This window comes from Schistocerca serialis, chromosome 3, assembly GCF_023864345.2.
Source record: "Schistocerca serialis cubense isolate TAMUIC-IGC-003099 chromosome 3, iqSchSeri2.2, whole genome shotgun sequence".
NCBI lineage: Eukaryota > Metazoa > Arthropoda > Insecta > Orthoptera > Acrididae > Schistocerca > Schistocerca serialis.
In genome coordinates, this window is record NC_064640.1 from 530,114,968 (window position 1) to 530,137,919 (window position 22,952).

The window sequence follows — 22,952 nt, forward strand, 5'->3', positions numbered from 1 at the left end:
GGTAAAGGGACCAAAGAGAGTTTCAGGACAGCCTGCAAAGGTGCCAGATTTCCCATATACAATTAGGATCCTAACTGTAACAACTTATTACTCAATTTGCTTACTCTCAGGTTCTTTTCACTATAACTTATTATCCAATATAGTTGCCTAGTATTTTCCTAAGATAGCCTTGTCTTAATTAGTGTAATTTATGACCCAATATGGCCACCAGATTATGATATTACTATGAAACTTGGCTGTCCAAGATATGTCTGACGCTATGACAGTACAGTGCACGTGTAAAAATGGCTGGAAATTACAAAACTGAAGTGAGACACCCTGGCCTGTTTATTTTGGAACATTTCTCCAATTATGTGTATACTATTATTAAGTTTAAAGACATACTGCAGAACACAAGACATCGCTAAATTACAATGTAGAGGTGCATAACCAAATTACACTGCTATCACGTGCTTCATGTTTAGCAGTTACGACGGACACTTCTTTACGAAGTCACACTGTACTGCCCAGTGTAGTAGGACAGAATAGACCAAATACGACGTATTTGTTTAAAACAAACACGCTGCGCTGGCCGCTTGTCGTCAGATGCCTCAGCATAAAGTTAAGAGCCACACTCCACCACAATACTGCACAAAAGTGGAAACACAGACTGTACGCCAAGGAAAGAAGACTAAAAATCTCTTTCTTCTGAGTACGCTGCATGCTGAAGTAGCAATAAGCAAGGAAGGAAACAATAAAACCTGAAACCGTAACGTTCTCCAATGCAACAAAGTACTGGGTGGACGTGGTTGATCAAATCACCTGTAAATATACTAGGTAGGTTGCATGTGGGAGATGGCCAATGCATGTCTTCTACAACATACTGGACTTGGCGGCAGTAAGTGCATGCATCATCTATAACATAGCAAGGAACAAGAAAGTGGAAAGGAAGACGTTCATACTTCAACTGGCAAATGAACTCAAGGGAATGAAAGAGCAAGAACATCAGGCAAAGGAAGAGGCTATGGGACTGAAATCACCTAGAAAGCGGAAGAAGTACCAAATTAGCCTCTGCAAAGGCAACAAGACCAGCGAAAACTGTGTAAAGCGACACAAACCTGCGCGTGGAAAATGTGAGTGTAAAACAGAAATCACCTGTGCTAAGTGCATCTAGCAGCTTCAAATGACTTGAGTGAAAAGTAATACAGAGCTGTTTGTAAAACACATGTGAGAGTAAAATGGACCAAATACAGGGTGAAGCGAAATTCGCGCACTCGGGCTTCGCAGTGTGGCTCCTCACATGCCAGCGATAAAAAAAATGTCTGTCACAAAATTTCGTCCGGCGAGAACATCCGGCAGAAAAAGGACATTAAAGAGTGGCAATCTGGCAACACTATAACCACACATATGGTAAGTATCTCAGCCAGCAAGTGCCAATCGTGCACTGCAGTTGGTGCAGTAGATAGAGTTTTGGCTTAGCATGCAGGAGGTCGAGGGTTCGATCCTGGGTTGGGGTGCATTTTTTTTATTTGCTAATTTCGTTCTGACATTTCACACTGGAATGTGTACACATGTACATTGGAGTCTGTCACGGGCGCGTTACTATGCTCCAACTAGTCCCTGTCTGGTGGGCAGCGCATACAGTATAAACACGCCGTCTGTCCTGAGCGCTGTTCCCCCTAACGCGCATTACCCCTCTGACAGATATTGTTCTGCGTGATTCATCCCGACGCCACTAATTGTGCAATGTTCGGTTTTGAATTACATTGTTTCCCTAACGGTAATAGACGTGATGTTTCCACAATTCCATCAATAGAATAATAATAATAATAATAATAATGCATTGAGATATGTACTAAACAGCATGCGGTTACCATACTCAGTCCTGAAATACGTAATTAGTGGGACCATCGTGATAACACATACAAATAGTAACCGATTTTGTACATTGTTTGCGAAGCACGTTGCTATTCCTACTTGTATCGTAAGGCCCTAACGAAACGTAATGGACTTGAACGAGGCAAGAATAGTAGTTGGTACTAGTCTATGAGACAGTTGGAGGAGGGTACAAAGAAAACACGTTTCGCATCTAGTAGATGAAGTAGTGTGAATAAATTCACGCCCACGATGTGGAAAGGGCTTCTTTCAAAGCTGACCGATCTTCCGTTTCTACGATTGTAGTAAGTGCAAATGTTTTCCAGAGGACCCGCTGCAATCTCTGTTGACGATTAAGATGCCAGAATGCCATACTTCCTGGACTACATTTACGAAATAAAAAACTTATGCTTCAACCCAGAATCGAACCATCGACCTCCTGCATGCTAACCCAAAACTAGAGCCACTGCATCAACAGTGAAGCAGGATAAAATGGCGCTAATAGAGGTAATTACCTCACATGTGGTTACAGTGTTGCCAGACTACCACTCTTTGACGTCATTTTTCTGCCGAATGTACTCGCCGGACGAAATTTTGTGAGAGACTTCCTTTTATCACTGGCATGTGAAGAGTCGCGTTGCGAAGACCGAGTGCGCGAATTTCGCTTCGCCCTGTATACTATATGTGTCTAGAAGTTTGTATGAATAGTTAATGAATTAAGATATATAGCTAAGAAACTTGTTAGCAGTAGTAACAATATATTTGTATGATACATTTTTGTACAAATAAATTAGAAATTATTATTTATAATTGTAAATAATTGTTGTGATTATTAGAAATAAAGTATGGATTAACAAACACTAAAGTACTTGTTCAAGTTAAATATGAGAATATTTTATGTGGGGTCAAAATGACCCCTTTCCGCCGTTTTAGGAATGTCAGAAACTCCACCGTTCTAGTATTAATGAGGGGATGCAGAATATGCATCAGATGCCAAGGTTGTTTCAGTCAGGAATGTAAGGAAAAGACTAAAGGAAATTGTGATCAGATGCTAACCTAAGGCAGGAGGCAGATTATTATTACATGATGAATATGTGAGACAAGTGTGGCCAACAAAGTTAACAAGCCCTGGGAGAGGGCCTCCCCACGTAGTATGGAATTGAGGACCAAATGTAGTGCTCCAATTGATGAAAAACAAGTTTAGAATGCCACATATGAACATATTTAAGGTGTTGTTTGAATTTTTGAAACAGAAGTCTGTCGGAAAATCAAGTTGATGAGTTCTAAAACACAAACATCAAAAAAAGTTTTAGATCACCTTGGTTCCGAGAGCTCCGGAACCTGTACAGAAAATTGGAATGGGGATCAACATAAACGTCATTTCCGCCCTTTTTATTGCTCATGAAAACCACACATTGCATGTTTTACCACCATACAGCGAGACCTTCAGAGGCGGTGGTCCAGATTGCTGTACACACCGGTACCTCTTTCTATGATGCATGCCTGTATTCGTCGTGGCATACTATCCACAAGTTCATCAAGGCACTGTTGGTCCACATTATCCCACTCCTCAACGGGGATTCGGCGTAGATCCCTCAGAGTAGTTCGCCGGTCATGTCGTCCATAAACAGCCCTTTTCAATCTATCCCAGGCATGCTCGATAGGGTTCATGTCTGGAGAATATGTTGGCCACTCTAGTTGAGCGATGTCGTTATCCTGAAGGAAGTCATTCACAAGATGTACAAGATGGGGCGCGAGTTGTCGTCCATGAAGACGAATGCCTCGCCAATATGCTGCCGATATGGTTGCACTATCGGTCGGAGGATGGCATTCACGTATCGTACAGCCGTTACGGCGCCTTCCATGACCATCAGCGGCGTACGTCTGCCCCACATAATGCCACCCCAAAACAGCAGGGAACCTCCACCTTGCTGCACTCGCTGGACAGTGTGTCCAAGGCGTTCAGCCTGTCCGGGTTGTTTCCAAACATGTCTCCAACGATTGTCTGGTTGAAGGCATATGCGACACTCATCGGCGAAGAGAACGTGATGCCAATCCTGAGCCTGGCATGTTGTTGGGCCCATCTGTACCGCGCTGCGTGGTGCTGTGGTTGCAAAGATGGACCTCGCCATGGACGTCGGGAGTGAAGTTGCACAGTTTGAGTCGTAACAAGACGTCCTGTGGCTGCACAGAAAGCCATAATCCATAGGTAACGGTCATCCACTGCAGTCGTAGCCCTTGGGCGGCATGAGCGAGGCATGTCATCGACATTTCCTGTCTCTCTGTATCTCGTCCATGTCCGAACAACATTGCTTTGGTTCACTCCGAGAAGCCTGGACACTTCACTTGTTGAGAGACCTTCCTGGCACAAAGTAACAATGCGGACGCGATCGAATCGCGGTATTGACCGTCTAGGCATGGTTGAACTACAGACAACACGAGCCATGTACTTCCTTCCTGCTGGAATGACTGGAGCTGATCGGCTGTCGGACCCCTTCCGTCTAATAGGCGCTATTCATGCATGGTTGTTTACATCTTTGAGCGGGTTTAGTGACATTTCTAAACAGTCAAAGGGACTGGGTCTGTGGTACAATATCCACAGTCTACGTCTATCTTCAGGAGTTCTGGAAACAGGGGTGATGCAAAACTTTTCTTGGTGTATGTATTACGAGTCCTCCAATGAAGCTGACCCTGGGTCTGCGTTTCCTACATTCCACTCTGGATGGTTACTTCAGGTTACTGTACGATTTTTACTGTGTCCAGTAATTTTTTGTCAATAATGTGATAGGAAAATAGTGTGTCACCTCGGCTATTTATCTGCAGTACGTTATATTTACTTGCGTCCAGGTCCAACTCCCAGTTCCCTCTCCAACCTCTGTAGGTCTTCCTGTAATTCGTTACAGTCCTCTGCTATTGCTGTTTTTTTACTTATAGACAAATGCATTGTCCATGACCAGCCTCATGGAGCTTCCGCCGTTACCCATTCGATCATTTATATTGCTGTGGCTAATTCGTGGCTCAGCCACAACCAATAAATCACGTAATGAGGTTTTATCAGTATGTGATTATTTTCTTTTTTTTACCGTTATAAAACAATTAATTGACGACAGCATCGCCACATGCGTTTCACGCTCGAAATATTATGCATTTTGATAAATAACTATACAGATGATTTTCTTTTGACACAAGATCGATTTGTTCTATTCACAATCAGAGATCTGTATTCATATTTGCGTATTACGATAACCGATCTGTGCGTGTTTTGTTCACGTATTATTACTCTCCGCCCCAAAACGCCTGCTTAGACGTGAAACTCAATGGTGTATATACAGGGTGATTCAGCTGCCCCTACCGATAGATTTTATGCAGTTCACTACGCATTCAAAAACCACATGCAAGATTTTCATATTCTCTCGCTCACTATGCACAAACTATTAGTCCTACAGAAAAAGGGATACGACCTTCCTGTAGGAAATTTAATGTAGTTAAATTTTTTACTTGGCTAAGTTTACGCTGAAGGCCATAATTTTCCAGTTATTCAAGAGAAATGCATTTGAATGTAATTTTTGTACGTTTTTCTTGAATAATTCGAAAACTATGGCCTCTAGCGAAAACGTATCCCAGTAAAAAATTGTAGCTTGATAACTATATTGCATCCTAGCACTGTAAAGCGATGCATACTGCAAAGCCATAATGTATTTGTAACGCTTTTACGATGATATACAGGAATCACTGATTGTCAAAGTGTCCCCATTGAAAAATGTGTGCTGCATGGAGTTCTAGGTCATAGAACGGTGTTCTTGAGTATGTAGCACTATCAGGAAGATGGGTACTGTAGATTACCGTTTCCTTACAAGGATCGAAGTAAGCCATTCCCACTATATTATTTATAGACCATTTACACGATGCCACTGATTCATTTGTTCGTAAAAATAGTAATGAGTCCATATTTAAAGAATGAAATTGACGCTGACTATTTTTTTTTAAAAAATATTGCATTTGCCAGTGCTATATAGTTTACGTGCAATATGCAGTGACGTAAATGCAACTTGTAATGGGTGAAATATTTTACTATTAAACCCTAAGGTATTCAAACCAAGGTTTTACTGCCAGCACAGTAGTTTGTTACAATTGTTTTACGGTAACATAGCGATGTATGGAGTAAATTGTCACAATTCAGACAATATCATCGGAAATCCTAAAAGAATCTGTTATACGATTCGAATTTCACACAAAATTCTCTGCTTTCAGTACATAGTCACTGATTGCAGGTCACACCCGACGAGGAAGGTTTTTTAACGCATAATTCTGACATCGTAATAGATTGTTACTGTCAAATTTAGTCCTCTACTGAATATGGAGGAAATTTTTATGTCATGGTTTGGGAATAATTATGAACAGTTCTAAACAATAATTAATGATTACACAAGCTTAACTATAGTAGATTTTATTTCGTAAGACACTTTACTTGCAGAAGGTTGCGACCTGCGAGTGGGTCGCAAATCAAAACCCTGTACACAAGACGTAGCGTCCAGGAAACTAATACTGTATCTAACACTCACATTCCTTCTGCATGGAATAGATGGACCGTACTGAGTACACTGAAGCTTGTTGGCAACTCTAACAAACTCGGCGTGCTTCATCGTAATCACACTTATGGCTGGCTGCTCAGCTCTCTCAACGAAAGTAAATACTCACCGGCAATGGCAGTGGGCTGAACTTTCTTGAAGGCGTGGCCAGAACCTGTGTCATGGTTTGTCGCTCTGTCGGGCAGTGACGTTCCTGCTAGTGGTGATCCCAACTGTGAGAAGTGGAATTCGATATCTCGATGAGACCACATTCTTTCCCCCTCCCCAAAACCTTCGCACCGTCTTCATGTTCTCCTGATTCCAGGACTGACGGCAGGGGGAAGGTCTCAATGCAGACGTCTCAGATGGGACAGGGTCCGTAACTGTGGCCGATAACAGACCCCTATCTGCACCCTGTATACACTTCCAGAGTGGCCGGGGGCACCAGTTAAAAACTGATCACGGGTTGTACGACCGCATCCAGGGACGACGATTCTGTGGATGGGCCGTCGACTACACCTGCGTTGGCCTGGTGGATGCCCAGAGGCGGTGCCTCAACGGACATCGGCTTGGGATGCAGGACTGGCGGTGACACTGGAGGTGGCCGCTGCATGTCGACCTCCATTGGTAACACGACCTGATGCGACGGCCGAGCGAAATGGAGAGCAGAGACGGAGACTGCTGCTGCGGACCCCTGCAGAGCAGTGGGTCTGTGAACAAAAAGGCTGCTGCAGAATCTGAATCTAGGAACGCCCCAGCTGATTTTGTCCTAGGGCTGGTGCAGTCCCATCGGAACTTGAATGGTATACACTCCTGGAAATTGAAATAAGAACACCGTGAATTCATTGTCCCAGGAAGGGGAAACTTTATTGACACATTCCTGGGGTCAGATACATCACATGATCACACTGACAGAACCACAGGCACATAGACACAGGCAAAAGAGCATGCACAATGTCGGCACTAGTACAGTGTATATCCACCTTTCGCAGCAATGCAGGCTGCTATTCTCCCATGGAGACGATCGTAGAGATGCTGGATGTAGTCCTGTGGAACGGCTTGCCATGCCATTTCCACCTGGCGCCTCAGTTGGACCAGCGTTCGTGCTGGACGTGCAGACCGCGTGAGACGACGCTTCATCCAGACCCAACCATGCTCAATGGGGGACAGATCCGGAGATCTTGCTGGCCAGGGTAGTTGACTTACACCTTCTAGAGCACGTTGGGTGGCACGGGATACATGCGGACGTGCATTGTCCTGTTGGAACAGCAAGTTCCCTTGCCGGTCTAGGAATGGTAGAACGATGGGTTCGATGACGGTTTGGATGTACCGTGCACTATTCAGTGTCCCCTCGACGATCACCAGTGGTGTACGGCCAGTGTAGGAGATCGCTCCCCACACCATGATGCCGGGTGTTGGCCCTGTGTGCCTCGGTCGTATGCAGTCCTGATTGTGGCGCTCACCTGCACAGCGCCAAACACGCATACGACCATCATTGGCACCAAGGCAGAAGCGACTCTCATCGCTGAAGACGACACGTCACCATTCGTCCCTCCATTCACGCCTGTCGCGACACCACTGGAGGCGGGCTGCACGATGTTGGGGCGTGAGCGGAAGACGGCCTAACGGTGTGCGGGACCGTAGCCCAGCTTCATGGAGACGGTTGCTAATGGTCCTCGCCGATACCCCAGGAGCAACAGTGTCCCTAATTTGCTGGGAAGTGGCGGTGCGGTCCCCTACGCCACTGCGTAGGATCCTACGGTCTTGGCGTGCATCCGTGCGTCGCTGCGGTCCTGTCCCAGGTCGACGGGCACGTGCACCTTCCGCCGACCACTGGCGACAACATCGATGTACTGTGGAGACCTCACGCCCCACGTGTTGAGCAATTCGGCGGTACGTCCACCCGGCCTCCCGCATGCCCACTATACGCCCTCGCTCAAAGTCCGTCAACTGCACATACGGTTCACGTCCACGCTGTCGCGGCATGCTACCAGTGTTAAAGACTGCGATGGAGCTCCGTATGCCACGGCAAACTGGCTGACACTGACGGCGGCGGTGCACAAATGCTGCGCAGCTAGCGCCATTCGACGGCCAACACCGCGGTTCCTGGTGTGTCCGCTGTGCCGTGCGTGTGATCATTGCTTGTACAGCCCTCTCGCAGTGTCCGGAGCAAGTATGGTGGGTCTGACACACCGGTGTCAATGTGTTCTTTTTTCCATTTCCAGGAGTGTATAATAACCAGCTTAAAAGTTTTTCACCCACCCTGCTTCCAACGCCTACCCTTGCCAAACATTCTGAAAAAGAACGTGTCCTACGGCTGAAACCGTGTAGAGCGTAGTGGAACACATGGCTTCTGTGGAGGCTGCAAGAGATGCATAAGAGTACAATGACGGCCATGTAATAGTACCACTGTTGACTTTCCTTCATGGGACAACGAGCGGTAGGAGGATTAAAAGACACTTAGGGCCTGTCCCGTGTGTGGAATGAAGGCAGCTTCTCCATTTGCGTCCTGAACATGCGTACAAACCTTTAAGAGACCACATCGTTTGACTATGACTGAAATGGCGTCGTTGTGCAATGCTGGACGTAGTTGTCATGGAAAAACTGTCATAAACTAACCAACACAAACTGTGATCCGTTGTCAGAAACAACGACCTCTGTCAAACATTCAATACAAAAAAATAGAGGTAAGTGCCATCATAGTACTTGCGGTGGTTCTGGAGTGGTCCAAATGGTTCAAATGGCTCTAAGCACTATGGGACTTCAAATCTCAGGTCATCAGTCTCCTAGACTTAGAACTACTTAAACCTAATTAACCTAAGGACATCACACACATCCACGCCCGAGGCAGGATTCGAACCTGCGACCGTAGCAGCAGCGCGGTTTCGGACTGAAGCACCTAGAACCGATCGGCCACAGTTCAAATGGTTCAAATGGCTCTGAGCACTATGCGACTTAACTACTGAGGTCATCAGTCGCCTAGAACTTAGAACTAATTAAACCTAACTAACCTAAGGACATCACACACATTCATGCCCGATGCAGGATTCGAACCTGCGACCGTAGCGGTCGCTCGGCTCCAGACTGCAGCGCCTAGAGCTGCTCGGCCACTCCGGCCGGCTCGGCCACAGTGGCCGGCGTTCTGGAATGTATTAGGCCTACAAAGGGAAACGTTCTATAAACATCTACCACCAGCAACCATCGCGTATTCCAATAGAGTCTCTCGAAATCCACATGTAACCGTTGTCATGGTCCCATTGGAAGTGGCCACTCGAAACCCTATTGCGGGGGAGTGTACTGGTGTGTCCACAGAGGTTATGCAGTGGAAGGTCATTTTTCTGTTTTAGGTGCAACAACTTCAACACTTCCCCCTGGAGGGATTGAAGGACCACGACCCATACATTGTCATTCTCAGTATGAAGAAGTAGCACACGAAGGTAGTCTACTGTAAATCCGTGAAGGATGTCAACAACTTGTGAATCAATCTAGAAGCACGATTCCTCTGATGAATGAAGCATCAAGTCAGTACCGACTGGTAACTATGCTAAGAGGTCAGCATTTGAAAGCGGGCAGTGGGCTTTTACGACAAGTCATACTTGTAGTTCGTTAACAACAGGGCTCAACATTATAATTTTTGTATATGAAGACGGTATCTTTTCTTTCGGACATGTCCGAAAGAAGAGATACCATCTTCATATAGATAAGGCTTACCGGCCAATGATCTTCAGTGCAGATGCATTCACATTGCTCAGACTTTTGCAGGAATCGGTAGACTGACTGCCGCGAGTAATGAGTATAGCGAGCAGAGGCGCTACAAATGTAGTGTGCGGACAGTAGGTTGAAAATGTGGGTCTCATGGGGAGCGTGCCCGAGATAAGTCTCTGCAGTCGCACTATCCTCTGTGTCCTCGATGGCTAGTTCCGCTTCGAGCGCCGTGCGGGAAGGTTCTTGTTTATTATATATGCCGCAGCGTCGCTTGTGTGGAGTTTACCTCGTTAGCGTTGTTCTGTCTGCCGAGTGGGTCGTAGCGCCTCCGCTGCGCCTTTATTGTCTGTTTGTGTCCGTCTACTTGCTACGACGTCGGCCGCTCCGCTATGACTACCGTGGACTCCACGTGTGTTCCACGAAAAGGTACTGTGAGCTTTACCTTCGATAAAACAACGCGACACATTCAGCCTGGGACCCTAGAAATCCACGATTGGCTTCTCGATACAATTCATGTGAACTCTGATCAGGTCCACACCGCTTATTTTGACGCTGAAATGTGTTCAAATGTCTGTGAATTCTTAAGGGACCAAACTACTGAGGTCATCGGTCCCTAAACTTACACACTACTTAAATTAACTTATGCTAAGAACAACACACACACACACCCATGCCCGAGGGAGGACTCGAACCTCCGGCGGCAGGGGTCGTGCAACACGTTACATGGAACCTCTAACCGCGCGGCCACTCCGCGCGGCATTGTGATGCTGACGAGTACGTGTTTTACGTGAAATTCATGGATCTTTCACGCTGAAAGATTACTGTCGCGACATGGTTCTCACATCCCGTTCAGACATCGTGATAATTCCGTTAGTATAGTGTCACTCGCAGATGCTGAAATCGAATACACCAATGTTCGAGTGTTCAGCCTCCCGCCGGAAGTTGATGACAATTTTCTAAAGGGCATATTGACTCCTTATGGTAACGTGAAAAACATCCGTCGTGAACGCTGGTCTACTCAACGCAGATTACAGTGTTATAGTGGAATTCTTTCCTTGGAAGTGCATGTCAAACGCAATATATAATCACATTTACAAGTGCGTGGTTACCGCATCAGTATCATGTATACTGGTCAAAAGGGAACCTGCTTCCTATGTAATGAAAGTGGACACGTTCGTTCTAATTGTCCGCGGAGGGTTTTTGTATTAAAGCCGTCATTAGTGCAGCGTCACAAATTGACGGTTGCTGATCTTGTTCCTTCTCCTCCCGCCGTCGGACCTACTTCTGCTTCGGATTATAATGTATAAACAGTCAGTTCTGATAATCGTGTCAATGAATTTCCGCCTTTACCTCCGCGACAGGTTCTGAATCCTATTGGCCCCAGGATAGAACTTATAACGGCGACAAACAAGCGACATCGCACTCAGGAAGGTGATGGTGAGGATTTGGCTGTACCTTCTGCGCCAACCTCCTCCGCATCGATTGTGTCCCCTGCTACTCTCGATGCTACTATACCTCCCGTCCGTGGTACGGTGAGTGGCGAAGAAGTTATCTCCTGCATCCCTCCTGCTCGCGAAGTGGCTCCTTCTGAGCTGCCTGTGTGTGAAGAGGGAGCGGAGCCCCCCGTTCGTCTTTGTGTCCTCCGTTACAGCCTAAGACGATGCAGTGTCCTCCTGTTCCTTCGTCTTCCTGTATTTGCCGCCTACAGCAGCTCCCGAGGAGAAGAAAATTAGCGACCAAGTATCACCTGTTGTATTGGTAAATCCACAGAATGCTTCCGCCTTAGTGACTGGCATTGCATTACATGACCCTAGGTCTTGGGGGGGGGGGGGGGGGAGGAATCTGTGCCTATGACCCCTCCCAAGCCTCTGTCTGCAGAGGCCGCCATCTCACGTAGCCGGCAGAAACAGCGTATACAACTTGACCGTGCGGTGGCTCGTAAGAAATCTAAGAAAATAGGTTGCGATGACGTGGGTTATGGTCCCCCGATGTGTGATTCCACGGTGGATTCCACAGTGGACCTTGACTCTCAGCTGTCTACATAGTTCTACTCCGATATTCCGTACATCTCTGTCCAGCTGTGATCAATTACCCAAGCCTACACGTTCCTTTCCTTAAACGTTAATCGTGTGGAATAAGAATTGCGATTGGCTTCGCTGCGTCAGTTCATTTATGATTCATGTGCGGACACAGTTTTCTTACAGGAGGTGCTATTTAGTAATTTCTCCTTATCTGGGTTTCGTATGATCTTTAATGTAGCACCCGAATATTCTACGGGGACCGCCATATTCTTTCGCGAAGGCATTCCTATTGCTGAAGTGGAAATGGTGGATTCTGGCAGGGGCATAGGGTGTCAACTTTTTAATCTTACTTTGGTTCGTTTATATGCCCCTACTGGCACTGGTCATGTGGTGGATCGTTCGCGTTTTTATGAAGAGGATATTGTTTATGTGTTGCGTAAGAGTCCTCCGGGTATTCTGTTGAGTGATGACTTTAACTGTGTATTGCGTCCTGCGGATCAATCTCCAAACCTTAATTTCTGTCTCGAATTACATGAATTGGGCCGCTCCTTACGCCTAAAAGTCGTCTGGATATGTAAATACCCGACATTAGTTAAATTTACCCACTTTACTGCGACTTCTAGTAGCAGGTTAGATAGATTTTACTTATCGGACTTCCTGAGCGATAGTATTCTTAACGTTGAAGTTATCCCAGCTTCCTTTGCGGATCACTGTGCTGTGGCCATAACTCTCAATCCTGAATGGCAACCAGTCAAATTGTTTCGCCCTCCGAGGATGCTAAACGTCGCTCATCTAGCTGACCCTTCTCTCGATGACGTGATGCGAGTCGTGTGGGAGCATACTCTACGGTCCACTGGGAAATACTCCTCCATCCTTAACTGATGGGGGAACGGCCTTGCCACAGTGGATACACCGGTTCTCGTCAGATCACAGAAGTTAAGCGCTGTCGGGCGTGGCCGGCACTTGGATGGATTACCGTCTGGGCCGCCATGCGCTGTTGCCATTTTTCGGGGTGCACTCAGCCTCGTGATGGCCATTGAGGAGCTACTCGACCGAATAGTAGCGGCTCCGGTCAAAGAAAACCATTATAACGACCGGGAGAGCGGTGTGCTGACCACACGCCCCTACTATCTGCATCCTCAGCTGAGGATGACACGGCGGTCGGACGGTCCCTATGGGCCACTTGTGGCCTGAAGACGGAGTGCTTGATGGTGGATATAGCTAGCGAAACCGAGGCTCACGCAGACTTTGATACGTTTCTGTGCTGCCAAAGCGCGAGACTTTCGGAGAACTTATGAATATTACTATTCCATCCTGCGTGAACTTTATGCTGCGTCGGATCAAGCCCTCTGCGAATTGCAGATGTTAGGCCTGTAAGGCAAAATTGTTAACCGTGAAGAGAATGCAAATAGAAGGTTTGAAAATCCGATCGAAGTCGCGATCATTGGTGATGGAAGAACTGACTTCCTTATATCATTTGCTTCGGCATCAGACCCGTCGCCGACGCACTTGTATTCATTCTCCCACGACAAAAGATGGATGTATCGTAATGGCGCAAGCTGATATAGTGCGTATCTTACACCAGTACTATGTAGAAATCTACGATATCGAGGAGTCCAGTAAAACCTTTTACGACCCACTTGTCAGCATCTTGTATACGACAATTACATCTGAACATAATGAAACGCTCTTAGCTGCCTTTCAGCCTGAGGAAGTTTACAAAATTATTGTGGGATCGCCTTATCAAAAGTCCCCGGGTCTAGATGGACTTCCAAAGGAATTTTACGTGCGCCTTTGGCCGTGGTTGGGTGCTACCTTTACCTCCCTTCTGAATGAGGTGTTACAGGGTAGAGTAGTGCCGCCCTCGTTCAAAGTGAGAAAAATTGTTGTAATCCCGATACACACTGGACCGGCTGCCCCTGATCACTTTCGCCCACTAACTTTGTTAAACTTTGATTATGAGACTGTGGCGAAGGCAGTTAATAGTAGGACGTCGGCTTTGATGGATACGATTGTTACAAAACATCAAAGCTGCGTACCTGGTCGTACCATTCTTACCCCTATATTAAAGTTTCGTGACATGGTTTCGGTTGCTGCTGTAACGTCCGTCCCTTGTGCCCTTGCTTTTTTAGACTTCAGTAAGGCATTTGATCGTGTTAATCACGACTTTTTGATTCCGATTCTGGAGACAGTTGGTTTCACTATTGACACGCGGCGAGTGCTCTCAAATCTGTTTACGGGTATTTCGGCTTCAGTGGTTGTTAATGGCCAACTAACGCCCCTAATAAGTATCCGTAGGGGAGTGCCTCAAGGAAGCCCGCTGACGGTGACTGTGTTTTTCCTGGAGCCCCTACTCCGCATGCTAGCATCCCAGCTGACAGGTTGGACGCTTTCCGGCAGGACTATAGCTGTTCGTGCATACGCGGATGACGTGATTGTTCTACTTCGCAATTCTGCTGAGATACCTCGACTGAAGGCTGTCATCGATAGTTTTTGTCGGAGTTCAGGTGCAAAACTTAAGCTTCTTCCTTTGCGAGGTTTTGATGACGCGGTTGTTCCATGGGCTACTGCGGTGGATCTGTATACGTCTCTCGGTATCATCATTGATCGTTGTCCACTCAAAATGGTGGCGCTCAACTGGAAGTCTGCTACGGAAAAAATTCAGGGAGCTGTATTAAAGCATGAAAGGCGTTCTCTTACTCTGCTCCAGAAAGTCCGAATACTGGATACATATGTCTTATGCAAAGCTTATTACGCGGCCTAAGTTTATCCGCTCCCCGCGACTATAGCGAAGAAACTACAATTTTCTGGTCGTTTCTTATGGAAAAGACATATATTTCGCTTACGGTATGAGGTGATCACGAAACCTCGCTCCTTTGGGGGGCTGGACCTGACTGATATATACAGGAAGTCGAAGATGCTATATGTACGACGTACTATTTTGACGATGACTCAAGAAACTCACACATTCACGTCTCATTTATTTTTCTTCGTCTGTCCAGCTAGTCTTGAACCCCCTATTGATATTGGTCGCATAAATTATAAGTTAAAACACATTCGTGACTTCTATCTTGCGATGAGCTATTTATGGGCTGAAATCATATGGAGACCATTAAATTCCTACAGACTCGTGGGGAAGCAGTCCATTGCCCGAACCTCGTTGAAAGAGACTCGCCGCAAATAACCTGAACGAAAGTTTGGTTTAATATCAGTCTTCCGATTTTGCCGATGTGAGTAGCGTCCTCGTGGTACAAGGTCGTAAATAACTTGATTCCAACGAACGAGCGACTTTTCCGTATTGGGCTTAGTGAGACGGATTTATGTAGTCGTTGTACGTCTCCCGATACGATACGACATCGTTTTACTTGTGGAGGTCATAAGGCCAACTGGTGGTTGGATCAGGACACAATTGGCCTTCCTTACTCGGTCTTCTGAGACTGCCTGCACTACGGACATCATAGTGCGCCCAGATTCTTCTTTCTTTCCACAGTCAAAAACCCATACCGTTATGTGGTTGCTGGGACATTTCGTTCATTATTTTGTAGAAGGCGAGGGGGACGATCACATGAACGTTATTCAGTACATGATCACGGCCTATTGGACATGCTTGCGAATGCCTTGATATCGAGACCTCTTCGCCAACATAGTGAATCTTGTTTTTCATCGGTAAGGTGTTGGTTAATTTAATTCATTTTGATGATAAGTGTTTTTCTTTGTTATGTATGTTTCCCATCTGATTTGCTTCGGTTTGTTCTCTCCTTGTTTCCCTGTTCGTTTTGTTTTGTGTTTTGACTCAACATCGCTCTATTGTCAAACGTGTATCGATGAAGATACACGGACGCGTCTACAATCCTTAGCTTTTCCTAGTTTACTTGGAATTTTTCTTAGTTTGCTATTTGGAATGTAATCTTGTTTCGTTTTCCTACTCCTTTTAGATTCAATTATGAACTATGAAAAACACAAAATAAAAAATAAAAAAATTAAAATTTACTAAAAAACCATATCAAAATAGCTATTGATACATATCTTACGAGCTTGGTGGTGGTTTGTTGGCTACGTTCTCGTTTTTTTTCTTTTATTTATTGTTCTATTCTCGTAATAAATTTTTTCTCCCTTTTGCAGCCTCTATTAGATGATGATATGACTATGGTCTACTGAAGTGTCATGATAGTACCAAGTCTTTCTGATAATAAAAAAAAAGAAAAAAAATGGCTCAGTCGGATAGAGAGTCTGCCATGTAAGCAGCAGATCCCAGGTTCGAGTCCTGGTCGGGGCACGCATTTTCATCTGTCCCTGTTGATATTAATCAACGCCTGTAAGCAGCTAATGGTCTGAATTTCGTTGTAATTTCATAATAATTTTTGTGTTGTTCGTGGCGGAACAGGCTCGGAGTGGCTGAACAAAGCTGTCAGTGGCCTGTGATCTGAGATGGGATAGAAGGTCGACTATACAAATAGTGGCGAAATTTAGTGACTCCATAAAAAATGGCGAGCGCCTCTGTTTCCAGCTGCCTGCGATTACACTGCGCCTTGTTTAAAGTTTTGGAAGAAAAGGCTACAAGCCTGTCAGAGCTACCAATCCTGTGGGATAGCTTCAATCCAAGCCCATAGGATGACGCATCAAGTGCTAAAACTACTGGCTTGTTTTGGTCAAAGTGGACCATACAACGATCACTGAGAAGATCATCCTTAAGTTGCTGGAATGCGTCCTGAAAATCTTTGGACCGTAAGAAGCGAACAGTAGGTGGTTCAACAGGGCAGCAGTTTGTACTGTATGAGGAATAAATTTGAAATAATACGTCGGTTAGCTCATTACTGCCTTTAACTCCTTAAAATGACGAGGCGCCGTCAAATCCCTGAGTGACGACAAGTGCGATTGCGCTGGATGGATGCCCTGTGAATTAATGATATGAAGAAATGAGCATTTCGCTTTATTACACGTGGTTCCCATGTCCGAAAGATCTTGGGACAAACAGTCAAAACTGGATAAATATTCATCTGGTGTGCCAAAAGAAACTACAGTGTCATCTAAATGATTTACACACGAGGGGACCTTCGCTGTTAACTGATTCAGAAATCACTGTAAAACTGCGAGAGTTAATGCACTGCCGATTGGGAGGAGCTGGAACAGATATAGACTCAAGTGCGTGATAAGTACAAAGAACCGTTTGGAATGTCATTCAAGGGTAACTGCGAGTATTTCCCCGGGAAATTTATTTTGGAAAACAAACATTCCTGCCCCAATCTGTCGATCAGTTCATCAGGTGAAGAAGGGGAAAAAGAGTCCATCTCTGTTTTGAGGGTTGATAGTGGTTTCAAAGTCTGCTCATAGCTGCAACCCACCCGATGGCTTTTTGATAACTGTCGGGAGAGATGCCCACTGACTGGCTGAGATCTGTTCAGCAACACCACTGTCTTGCCATAGTTTCAATTCTTGAGCGACCTGATCACGAATGCGTTAGGGGACAATCGATGCACTATGAAACGGTGGTTGTGCATTATCTTTTAAAGTTACGTGTGCTTCAAAATCTTCAGCGTTCCCAAGGCCTTCTCGAAATAAATTTCTGTATTGTCACATCACTCATTAATATAGTTGTGAGGAACAGTAGCATTGACTGGCAACACATTGTCCTGAATGTCCAGGTAAAACAAGTCAAGTGAGGCCAGATCAAAAAAGTTCAGACTGTTCCGAGAACACGGTACATGAAATAGTAAAGTTCTAGTAACATTAAGAAATGTTGCTGCCAGTCTGCACACTCCCGACACTGGGATATTGTGTCCATTGTATGCTGGCAGAATGGCAGTAGGCTGCTGTAGCCATGAGCTGCCTAACAATTCATAAGTATTTCTGTTCAGCAAAGTCACGCAAGCACTTTTGTCTACTTGTAGTCTCACAGAATGCTCTGCCACACGTAGATGTACATACAGTTTATTTCTCTGAAAGCAGATCACTTGTGAACGATTCTGTTTACTTTAAGGGTAAAACACTGATTGGGCCTCCTCCACCGGCTCAACTGATACGACATTTACTTCTTTTGAAGAACACTGAAGTAGAGTCTCACTGTCGCCTGCCACGGCTGTTTTGAAATCACGCTTGAATATGGCCCCGTTTGCCACAGGAAAAGCATTTTGCCTCTCTGCGTGGGCACTGCTAACGGTCGTGCACTTCGGGAACGACTTCCAGATATTAGACTGCAAAGTTGCAAGGTGTCGGGGCTAGCAGTGTATTTAACACTAAATTCCTCTAGAATCTTCATATGGAAATGATGCTTTAAGCCCCCCCCCCTTTTCTAAATCCGACTTTTGTTGTTGCACATGGATCAAGAAGAAAAATAATAAACATAACACATGAAACATTTACAATACGTCAACTTGGATACTCAAATAAATGCTGTGAAGGTGAAGTTGTCCATAAACTAAATTGTGACATTTATGACCAAGTGGTATGTTGAGCCAATTCCTTGCAACTCAAATCTTACGAGAAACACCCAGCCAACCCAACATTAATTGCTGCTACTGTAGTGAGAACTCAGACAATGAACACCCAAGACAGAACCACATTATAAAAGACGGGAACAGGCCCGCTCTGCAGAGCTCTGATTGTCACATATCTAAATTCCCTAATCTGCCGGTGCTGCGCACATACATTACCAAGCTGTCTTCTTAACTGCAAGGACACGATCTGGCATATCGGAAGCGATGGCTGGTTGCTTCGACGTCCCGTTGTGGTGATGATAATGTCGCGAGTATAGCCCAAAACAAATTATCCTGGTCTGGTTGCTCCAAACTAAAGACTTCTAGCAACACAAATGCGCCTTTGAGGGAGACGAAGAAGGCTCGCTACACGATCACTGACGGTATAGTGATTGATTTTAACAAGCGAAGTCACACAGTAACTCCGATACAGTCAACTTTAGCCAAAACTGCTCAAGACGGGTAACGTAGGCCACTTGTACATAGAATGCTCAATTGCCAACTGTACTCGGAAAGTTACGTTGAAGTCGGAACTTCAGCAATTTCATCAAACAGTTACAATTAAATGAAAGTATATTAGACAACCAACGGAAGGCAGGCTGTCCAGAGCAGCGAGAGCTCAGTCTTGTAACCTACTCTGACCGAAAAGCGAGAGCCGACTCTCTCAAGAGCACCCGTACAAGCCGAACACAGAACATTCCCGCCCCCACGACAGTGGCTGTGGTTAAAACGTGCCAATCAGCAACTCGAAAACCGGTGGAAAATTCCACTCTACTGCCGAAGCACTACTATTCCACCAATGGAGATACTTGGCGCCAATTTCTGCGCCCCTGAGCAAGCCAATCACAGTTATAATTTTGCATAAAATGCGGGAATTTGCCTGCCAAGACTGCCTGGGAACACAAATCATTCTCACGCCTCGCTGGAAGTCCGTCAGAAAGTGTTTTCACTGTGTTTCTGCGAAGCAACGGAATCTCTAGCCCAGCCGCTCCGTCAGGCCCCTGTGGGCGTGTCGCCGCCGCTCTTATGACAATGTGGCGTCTGGAAAGCATGCACTCGACTCCCTCACACCCGTCGTCTTAACCCTTTCAAGATCGGCAGAACCCGCCTGTCACCGGACCACCCGGGTGATGAGATGAGAGACGCTGTGTGGGAAGTCCACGTGTGAAGCAGTAGCAACTTTTCACCACATGCAATTAGAGAGGAAAATATTCATATCTTCTGAGTTCTCAATACTAGCCTTGTAATGACAATACTCGGCCATACTTCCCCAAACCGAATTACTCAGAGTTAGATATAAAGTAGAGAGGGGGCAAGTCACTGTGTGCATCTAAAGGCATGCCACCTCTCAAAGTGGCAGGCGCACGGCGTGACTGATTGTTTTTTAACAATGGGCTTTGCCTGCAGCTTGACCTCTGAGTAGAGAACTGAGTGCATTGTGTACTTTGAACTACAGAAATGGTCAGAGCCTCTAAATTTACCCCTGCAATATCCAAAACGTTACCGAGCGAGGTGGCGCAGTGGTTAGACACTGGACTCGCATTCGGGAGGACGACGGTTCAATCCCGCGTCCGGCCATCCTGATTTAGGTTTTCCGTGATTTCCCTAAATCGCTCCAGGCAAATGCCGGAATGGTTCCTTTCAAAGGGCACGGCCGACTTCCTTCCCCGTCCTTCCCTAATCCGATGAGACCGATGACCTCGCTGTCTGGTCTCCTTCCCCAAAACAACCAACCAACCATCTAAAACGTTCTGAGGTTCAGTAACAGAAAGGTCAGTTTCTAACTTAGGATATGGTAGCTTCAAAATTGGAGTGTGCATGCGTGCATCTCATACATTCTGAGTAATCACGCCACGGAGTATGACGCCACTTGTGTGACGTCACATGGACACTTAAATATGCAATGTCTGGTAACACCTCTTAGTTCTGCGAGTCATTGTTTAAATGTCTAATCCGATTGCTTCCTAAGCCAAAAGAACTTGTATTTGGCAGCTGCTACATGCACCTGAGCGCCAAGGTGCTCATATAACTTCTAACAAATAACACTCAAAGTCCTCCAGCCAAGAGTCCGTAGACATTTTGACACACAACATAAAACACTTCGGCACCAACATTAGTAAGGAAATAATCTTTGCGCTTCGTATCTGCTATGTCATAGGCGGAAAACTGCGCCACAAGTTGAGTGGGTATTCAGCCCAGTCCCCTCACTGGCCGTATGTTATCGGAATTTGGGTGTGCCCGTAGTATGTTGAGTTGTAGCTGCCATTGAAAGTACTTGCATCAGTTGAATAACTCTCTGCCCAAGTTGCTGAATTTGTTGCCTCTGCAACTGAACCACATCATTTACAGAAAGTTCTTGTCGTGGCACAGACATAACAATTCCTTGACGTTAATACACACAAAATACACTTAACGTCGCCCTTGATGAAGGAAAACACAGCACCGTAGGTTCACGAGACTCGTCACCACCGTTGGGTCGCCGCTTGAAGTTAGGGACGAACAGTGGTAAAACAGTAACTAATGATGACACAATCTCAACTAAAGTGGGTTTTATTCTTCGAGACACACAACTTGCAAAAGATTGCAGATCACGTGTGTATCATACATCAACACGCTGTACAGAGGATGTGGTGTCTGAGGCACAAATATTGGCACTAACATGCAGAGCTCTTCTGCATGGAATAGACGGAATGTACTGATTCCACAAACGCTTGTTAGCAACTCCGTGACACAGGCGGTAGGCTTCGTCGTAATCCGACTCGCGGCTGAATACACATTGGCCGCTTAGCGCTCTGGACGGAAGTGAATACTCACCGGCAGCAGCGGCTCACTGAACTTTACTGAAGGTGTGCCGGAGACTGTGTCATTGTTTGTCGGTCTAGCAGGCAGCGACTTTCTTCCTGTAAGTCGAACTGGTGGCCACTGTGGGACAGTGGGACGTTTACTTAAATATCCCGATGACTTCACAGAAACTTTTAACTTCGTATATTAATTAAAGTATGCATATTTGCTGTCGTCTCCCTCTTATGCCTGCTGTTTACGTTAAAGCTCCACAGTCACTGTCACAAATTCTTCCGAACACTGTTTTTCCCTCGTTTATCCATAAATCAGTGTAATATTACTAAAATTGGAATGGCAGAGTCTTCGTACATGTTGGTGTAGATAGTGAATTATAACTGTTAAGATACAGTGAGTTTGTGTCGTAATTTTTCCATGCTAATCATCCCGCTTAGAGGCTGGCGTAATGTACAAGTTGCCTCTGTTATGATATTCCCACATCGCAAATCACTTGTTACCAAATGATACGGAACTGTGTAGGCATACAGGTCTAAATGTCTTAACAATAGTACTCTGCAGGGTATTTTTTAAAATCATGTTGAAGGTTGTCTACTTCGACAAACGGTAGAATTACGCAGACTGCTAATACTATGTGCTTTGGTCAGGGCAGTTTAGAAAACTAGTAAGGTGTCTGCCAAATCGTAAATCGTGTTTTAGTCTATGTAATCGACTCTCAAATTAAATAATTAAAACTATAGGCAGACAGAACTCACATCTTCTTGGGTACAAGTTAGCAAGGCTTCCACCACTATATCTGTTTTCGTATAGAACTAAAATTTCCACAACTTTAGCAACGAATAGCTATTAAATGTAGTACATTGCAGAACACTGTCCAGCAGTTTACAGTACAATAAAAGCATGTGGAATGGGATACAATGTAGAAAAATAGTGTTTCTGCGAAAAATGCCTAGCGCCACCATAGTGTTATAAATAGTAGGTTCACATAATGTTCTTTAGTCAGGGAGACATATATCAGGCCACTTTATATGAGTGTTAAGACAAGCAATTGTGTGTAGTTATTTGTACGTATAGTGTTACTGTAAGCACTAAAAAAACCTCCTTAGAGAGGAAATTTGGTCGTGCATATTCATCAAAGCAAATGGTGTCCTTTTAATGCGAGACGTTACTCTAAATCCTGAAGAAATATTTCTGAGAATGTGGTACCAAGAGAAACTCATGCAGCAACTGGACTATCATTAAATTTATTTTCGCAAAAGTCACTCATATCATCCGTATTCTGTTTTGAGCAACGTCATGGTACTTAAAGAGTGAGAGAGGATTCACCTTACCCTGTGTTTACGGATGCCCCAAGTTTCTTTTTCGACGAAGAAGACGAAGAAAAATATTTGTGTGTGTGTGCGTGTGTGTGTGTGTGTGTTTTTATAATATACTGAAAAACGGATTTACAAACTTTGTTTAACGATTTTTCTAACGGTGCACAATCAGGGGTGACTGGAAGTGTCAAAAGTTCACATTCCACTGTTGAAGGACAT